Genomic DNA, 7,596 nt, shown 5'->3' with positions numbered 1-7,596 from the left:
TGTTTCTGTACCTTTGCAGGGTGGAGATGGAGGGAGAGTTGCCTGTTCATTTTTATCCCAGAGAAAGCCAGTAACAACAGCACTAGTCTTCCCCCTTTCTTTGCCAGCAGCATTCAAGCCAAGCCGAACATGACATTAACAAAGCACTATTGTATTTAAGATGCATAATTATGTTTTAAAATGCAAAAAAAAGCCCACTTCATTTGAAGCTGCTATTTGCATTGGGAGAAAATTCCTAATGGTGCCTGCTGAGATAATTACCAGCCCTTCACCCTCAACATCTGCTTTCTGCATTTTTAAAAAAAATACAAAAATAAGTTTCACAACTCTTCTAGTTGGGCCATTAGGCTCTGTCCTGGGGCAGAATTTCTGTTGGGACAGCACACCCTTAATCAAAAATGCCACAAACACCACTGGGGGTGGAAAGCAATGGAAATAAACTTGCCTACTCCCAAGGAGTCTTAAACTGCAATCCCATCTCAATTTACCATTGAGCAAGCCCCATGGAACTTAATGGGTCTTACTCCTGGGCAAACATGTAGACTGTTATTATTTTCCACAACTGAGCTCTGCTTTAAGCTTGAATAAGTGTGAGCTAAGGGATTGGCTTTTCTGGATAGAATCCAAGATGGACTTGCAACTAAATAGAAACACCAATTTTCCCCCTTGGTATGCACTGTTGAGAACAGAGCATTTTGGAGCTACTTATCTGTCCAAACTCTCACCAGCTTTCTTAAGAAATGCCTCTATTGAGCTGTGTTTCCATGGGATGCTCACTGCAGTCTTGGACAGCCACTTCAACAGGGTCCAGAATGCAGGTTGTAGTCAACCTCAAGTGGAAGGAATAAATCATTATCTGTTAGCTTGCCCCATATAGAGACCCGAGAGATCACTTTCTGAAACCTTTGTTCACAAATGCAAGTAGGTTCAGCCCGACAGAAACAGTCCAGTTTCTTTTGAGTGACAATAATAGCTTCATAACACAGAGAGTGGTGCTCTGTGCACTGGCTGCAAAAACAGAACAAAAACCAGGAAAAAGGATTAAATCACTATAAATTGTTGTGGTGATTCAGAGGTTTAATTTGAAATCAAGCTGGGGTTGAGTTTGTTGGTATCTCTGGTATCTCTCTTACATCAGGGATGTTGGCTCATGTTATGGATGTGTGATCTGTATTGCTTTATTGGTACTCTTGCTGCATGGCTAGAACAAGAATCTATATTGTATTGATTACATGGCAAAAAAATTTCAGATTGTCTCAGTTTAAGACCCAAACAGTTAAGGACTGCATGTGTTGCTGTACACACCTTTCTTATATTTTATGGATTGGCAGCATATACCGTAAATGCTTTTAAAAAGAAAGAAAGAAAATCTATCCATCTGGCTGTCTCTCGGCAGACCATTACTACTAACATCTTCTTCCACTTTGAATAGATCCATGCAGAGATGTGTACTGTTTGGCAGGCAGGCACATTGCTGGGTGCTGTGACCTTTTCAGATTGCTACTGCTAGTCCAGTTCTCAGGTAAGAACAAGGGACATTGAACACCAAAGAAATGGATTTTATGCTTTCATACTCAGCAACTTCTTTCTGCACCAGCTAGACATAGTTAGTGGGAAGATGACATTTTGACTTGGTTTCAGTTCTATGATTCTGTGAGTCCACATAGATGGAGCATCATGTTGTATCTACGCCAAAGGATGAAAATGGAAAATATATGTTTTATGAACACCAGGTAAAATGCAGGGTAGGTGACTGATTCCTAAGACCCACTATAATCAGTGAGACTTAGTCATACAATACTTCCATTGGCTAGGCTTGCCAACCTTTCTCAGTTTCAAATGTCTGGGCTGGAATCATATGAACGGACATGCAGTCAGGAGAAAGACCTTTTGGATTACTTAAGAACCTAAGAAAAGCCAAACCCCAAGATGGTTGTCACCAATGGAAGCGAAGGCACAGAAAAAACTCAATATGGGGGCCAAATGGCCGAAATGTTGGGAAATTCTGGAACAAGATGGAGACAGAATAAAACTGCAGAGCTTTGGAAAACTGAAAAACAAAGTGCGAGATTGGCTCCATTATTACCAAATAATGGAGGCATACAATTTGGACAAAAAAGTTGGTTTCCAGGTGGAAAAATCAAAATTGGAAACAGAATTGTTAGATTCAAAAATTAAGAACTTGTCAAGAATGTATAACTTGCTGTTGAAATGGAACACTCAGGATGAAATGGTGAAATCAGCTATGATAAAATGGGCACAAGACGTTGGACATAACATAATGATGGCTGACTGGGAACAGTTATGGACCACAGGCATGAAATTTACAGCATGTAATGCCCTAAGAGAGAATTTAATGAAAATGATTTATAGGTGGTATATGACCCCAGTCAAGCTTGCAAAAATTTATAATTTACCCGACAATAAATGTTGGAAATGTAATGAGACTGAAGGTACATTCTTTCACCTTTGGTGGACATGCCCAAGGATTACGACATTCTGGGAGATGATTTATAATGAAATGGAAAAGGTATTTAAATATACCTTCCTGAAGAAACCAGAGGCCTTTCTCCTGGGCATGGTTGGCCAACTGGTGCCAAAGAAGGATAGAACTTTTTTTATGTATGCAACAACAGCAGCAAGAATACTCATCGCGAAGTATTGGAAGACACAAGATTTACCCACCCGGGAAGAATGGCAGATGAAGTTGATGGACTATATGGAACTGGCGGAAATGACTGGCAGAATCTGAGACCAGGGAGAAGAGTCGGTAGAAGAAGACTGGAAAAAGTTTTGGAGACTATTTATAGAAATACTGTTAAATTAATGAATGTTAGAAAAATGTTGGAATGAAGTTATATGGCTTTAGTAGAAATGTTATAAGGAACTAAGTACAAATAGATTATTAGTGTATTAAAGGGAAAAACAAGGTTAGAATATGTTAAGATAATTAGAGGACAGAAAACAGAAGAAAGGAATTGCTGAAACAATTAACAGAAGTGGAATACAAAAAGGGAGGTGTGAGGAGGTCGCTGAAACAAGTGAATGAAAGATAAGATATTGAAATTGTTTGCTGTGTCTTAAATTGTTTTTGGTTTGGTTTGTTAGTTTAATGTCTTAGTGTTAGTGTTATGTAGTGTTTTTGTTTTTGTATTGTACTCTATTGTCTTGTTTAACTTTTTTTCTTTTCTTTTGTAGTGTTTAAACTGTTGGGAAAGTAATAAATATTATTTTTTTTAAAAAAAAGAACATAAGAAAAGCCTTGCTGGATCAAGCCAAGACCCCATCTAATCCTTCACAGTGGCTGCTCAGATGCCCATGGGAAGCAGATCCTGAGTCCAATTGTATTGCTGTTTGTGCCACTGGTGAACAATCAAGATTCTGGTTTTAAAAGTATCTTGTGGGAACTGCTGCAACAAAGTAGGAAGTGGAAGCATCAGCTAGGCATGTGGTTACAATGACACGGTGTGCGCAGTGTGTATTGTGAAAGGTGATTGATCAAAAGGATGGATGGCTCATTCTATTCACTACATCATCTGGAGCTGTGATTGGGACCAGAATTTATGAAGAATTTTTATCTCTGAAGGGGCTGGGCCCCTGCTCTGCAGTCAGCACTCTCTCCATATCAGTTTAACAACACTTCTGCTAAAGCTGGACCCAAGTCTATAGTTTAGTTAACATACTACTACTACTACTACTACTACTAATAATAATAATAATAATAATAATAATGGTTTCTTCCATCTATCTGTCTGGTCATTTTAACTGTATCTCATTTTGAAATTGTTTTGTGGGTCTTTGGACCACAATAAAGTATTGAATTGAAAAATCGAATTGAATAATAATAATAATAGTTACAGCACTGAGAAGAAAATAATTTATTCATTATTTCAACATGACAGTAATTCAGTCACTGACCAGTTATGAGAGAACCTTGAAACAACGAACCATTTGAAACACTTCAAAGTACCTAATCCCAAAAGAAGGAATGAAAATGTCAGCTGGGATTTTCACAGCTTGGGTGCCCAGAGTTTGACATTAAAGGCAAAAATGGCACTTAGATATCTAGCAATCATTGATTTTCAGCTGAATGGATATGTTTTTGTTAGGGATGGATGACCCTGTCAATTTTTGCTTCTCTCAGTTTCTCATATGTCCAATCTTAAATTCAGTTGGCCACATTTCTCTCATCAATTTGCAAATTATTTTTAACAGCCCTCATGAAAATTCACCAGCATCTTAGTTTGCATTTCTCCTGACATACACAGTTTCGTGTATGATTTTTCTCTGATAGAATGCATTTTGCCATGTTATTTTTATTAATACATACATTTAAACACAAACTCTTTCCCCCTCATGTACATATTTTGTACACATTTTTAGGTTGGAAAACAGCATCAGAAACTTTGAAGAAGTATGATTTTCAAAAGAACACTGTGTTTTGGTTTATGTATTGTTTCAGGAAGTGTGAATTAGGTAGGATGAGATTCTCTTCCATCTAAGTTTTAGTTCTGTGCTTGCTCTTAGATGGTTTATTTCCCCAATTCCAGTATTAAAAATGATAAATAGTAATAAACAGTTTTTAAAGTTGATGGAACTAGCACACTACCTAAAGTATTTAAGGTAGCAAATGGCTATCCATGGCAGTAACTTGTGTCTTTCACATTGATTTTAGTGTGGAAATCAACAAAACACTTGTAATATTGTTGGGGTTCTTTTTGTAAGAATTGAATGAAATTTGCCGGCACATTAACCCCTTCTTTGGCAATGAAACCTGTGAAATTTCAGACAAATTGGTGTAGGGACTTTCATGTCAGGCACCTTCAAAATATGAGGTGTTTTAGTTGTGTGTGAGGATTTTTTATCTCCTGAAAGGAATATCAACAAACACAAGCCATTTTTTGGGAGGGGGGCAATTGTCATGTAAGGGGAACTTCCAAAACCATTTGATAATAGACCAAGGGTTTTTTTTGTTCTGTTTTTAAAGAAAAACAAAATCCCACTCAGCACGTGCGAACCACCATGGATGCCTAACTCTGGGCTCATTTAATGTGTGCTAAATGTCAGTGGTGGTTGATGCGGTGTGGCAAATTGGCTCCCTGGTTTCCTGCCACTCTGCCTCAGCTCATCCAGGTAAGTTGTATCAATGCTGATGATAGGAGGGTGACTCCATGGCTCTGCCACGGTTCCTGCTGTTGCTGCTGAGGGTATATTTTGTTCGAGGCTCCTAAATCGCTTCAAGGCTTACACGCTTATTTTCAAAAACTAGATTTCCCCCCACTCACTGGATGCATTTGAAAATGCATCCAATGCCTGGGTGAGTGGCTGAATTTTATACATGTTAACTCCAAAATAAATCCTGCCAAGTTCAGTGGGACTTACTCCCTAGTAAGTGTGTTTAGAACAACAACCTCATTTCTGAAGGCAGTTCAGCAGATCTGATATGCCTTCATCCTCTGTGCAGTAAAAAAAATCTCAGCTGACAAGTTTTTTAAAAAATAAAAATAAAACTTGAGGCTATGAATATAATTTGAAACAATAGCTTCTTGTCAAAAACTAGAAATACAATACCATTCTGTAACATCTTAAGCAGCCTAGAGAAATACACTTGAAGCTGAAATATATTCACATATGGGGTGGGGGGGAATCACAGGAAATACAGACATTCTAGAAATGTAAAATCATGAATATTATGTTCAATGGTTATTTAAAAATAGATTTCCAACACTGATGAATCCAATTATTTATAAAGTTCAGTCAAAAGAACACAAAGAGGAAAGGGGGAGGGAGTCCTTAAAAGGACAAAATAGCCTTTTGAAACACAAGCAGAACCAACCATATGATATCATTAAGCGCAACGATGAATGGCTACCTCAAATAGCTCAGTCGGTAGAGCATGAGATGTTTTATTCCAGGCTGATGGATTAGAGCCCCTCATTGGACAAAAGAATCCTGCATTGCAGGCGGTTGGACTGTTTTCCGACTACAGTTCCATCATCCCTGACCACTGGTCTTGCTAGCTAGGGATGATGTGAGTTGTAGTCCGAAAACAGCTGGAGACCCAATGCTGGGAAACACTGGACTAGAGGACCCTCATTGTCCCTTCCAACTCTTCAATAATTCTATATGACATTCCATGTGAGATTTTTAAACAGTGCCTTGGAAATTTGCAATCCTGAGTTCTATACCGGGAGGGGGGGAACCTACCCAATCTCATCTGCAGAAGTCCAGACCTCAACAGGGGAAGAGCTGTGGGATAAGGTGGGTGATATGACAGAAGGAGAAGGGACAATGAGGAATTGCATGGGGAGAGGGGGAAGAATGTCTGAATAGGGCCATAGGTAAAGGTAAATGGACCCCTGACCATTAGGTCCAGTCGTGGCTGACTCTGGGGTTGCGGCGCTCATCTCGCTTTACTGGCAGAGGGAGCCGGCGTACAGCTTCCGGGTCATGTGGCCAGCATGACTAAGCTGCTTCTGGCGAACCAGAGCCGCACATGGAAACACCGTTTACCTTCCCGCCAGAGCGGTACCTATTTATTTACTTGCACTTTGACGTGCTTTCGAACTGCTAGGTTGGCAGGAGCAGGGACCGAACAACGGGAGCTCACCCCGTCGCAGGGATTTGAACCGCCGACCTTCTGATTGGCAAGTCCTAGACCCTGTGGTTTAACCCACAGCGCCACCCGCGTCCCGAATAGGGCCATACAAGGCCCATTATTAGTTTCAGACTATGGGAGGGATCCAAGGAACTTGTTCCCCTTAGTACAGAGATTTACGCTCGTGCAATGGAACCTTTCCCATTCTCCTTTCCCTGTCCTCCCCAAATCTGTTTGGGGGGTTTGGGGAACCCAACACATATTTATGTGGCACATGGTGGGAGGAGAAGAAATTTTGTTGCACAAGAGTAAACTATTTGTGCTAAGGGAACAAGAGACTCAGTGCTACTTTGGATACAAGCCTGTCCCATTATCCTTTGACAACGGACTCCACAGATTGTGAGCAACTGCATCTTTGATCTCTCACAGCCTTTCTCGCAGCCTTTCAGTTTGGCTTTTATTATACCTAGACTCAATGTTATAAAGTTATGCTCCTCATAATCTAGTGCTTATGGGACTGAGGTTTGTCCCTTTCAATTATTCATTCTGGGGGAGAAAGAATTGATGGACCTGAAACCCACAAGGCAGGTTTCATCCAGATGCATTCTATTGTTAAATAGACTAGGGCTTCTCCCACAAACTGTCATTATTAGACTATTTTCCTTTAAATGAGGAGAAAATGTCAAGAGACTTCTGGAAGGGAACATCTTCCTTTCCCCTCATTGCTGAAAAGATGATGTCATCAAACTGTTGGTGTAGCAGGGGCAGATGAAGAAGCACTCAGTTGAGCTCTGCCTTAATCTCAGTGTTTTTGCTCTTGCCCTAGACTATCTTATGGGAGAATACTGGATCATGGACTAAGTGCTGGAATGGTTTAATCCTGTACCTTCACCTATAAGGTATAAAATCCCCGTAAGACTCCAGTGACCTCCTTCAAAAGAAAACCAAACCTGAGTAAGCGCTGTATCCCAAAACCTTGAACCCTTGGATTTTTCAAG

This window comes from Podarcis melisellensis (assembly GCF_964234715.1).
Source record: "Podarcis melisellensis genome assembly, chromosome: 5".
NCBI lineage: Eukaryota > Metazoa > Chordata > Lepidosauria > Squamata > Lacertidae > Podarcis > Podarcis melisellensis.
Note: the sequence above shows the minus strand (reverse complement) of the source record.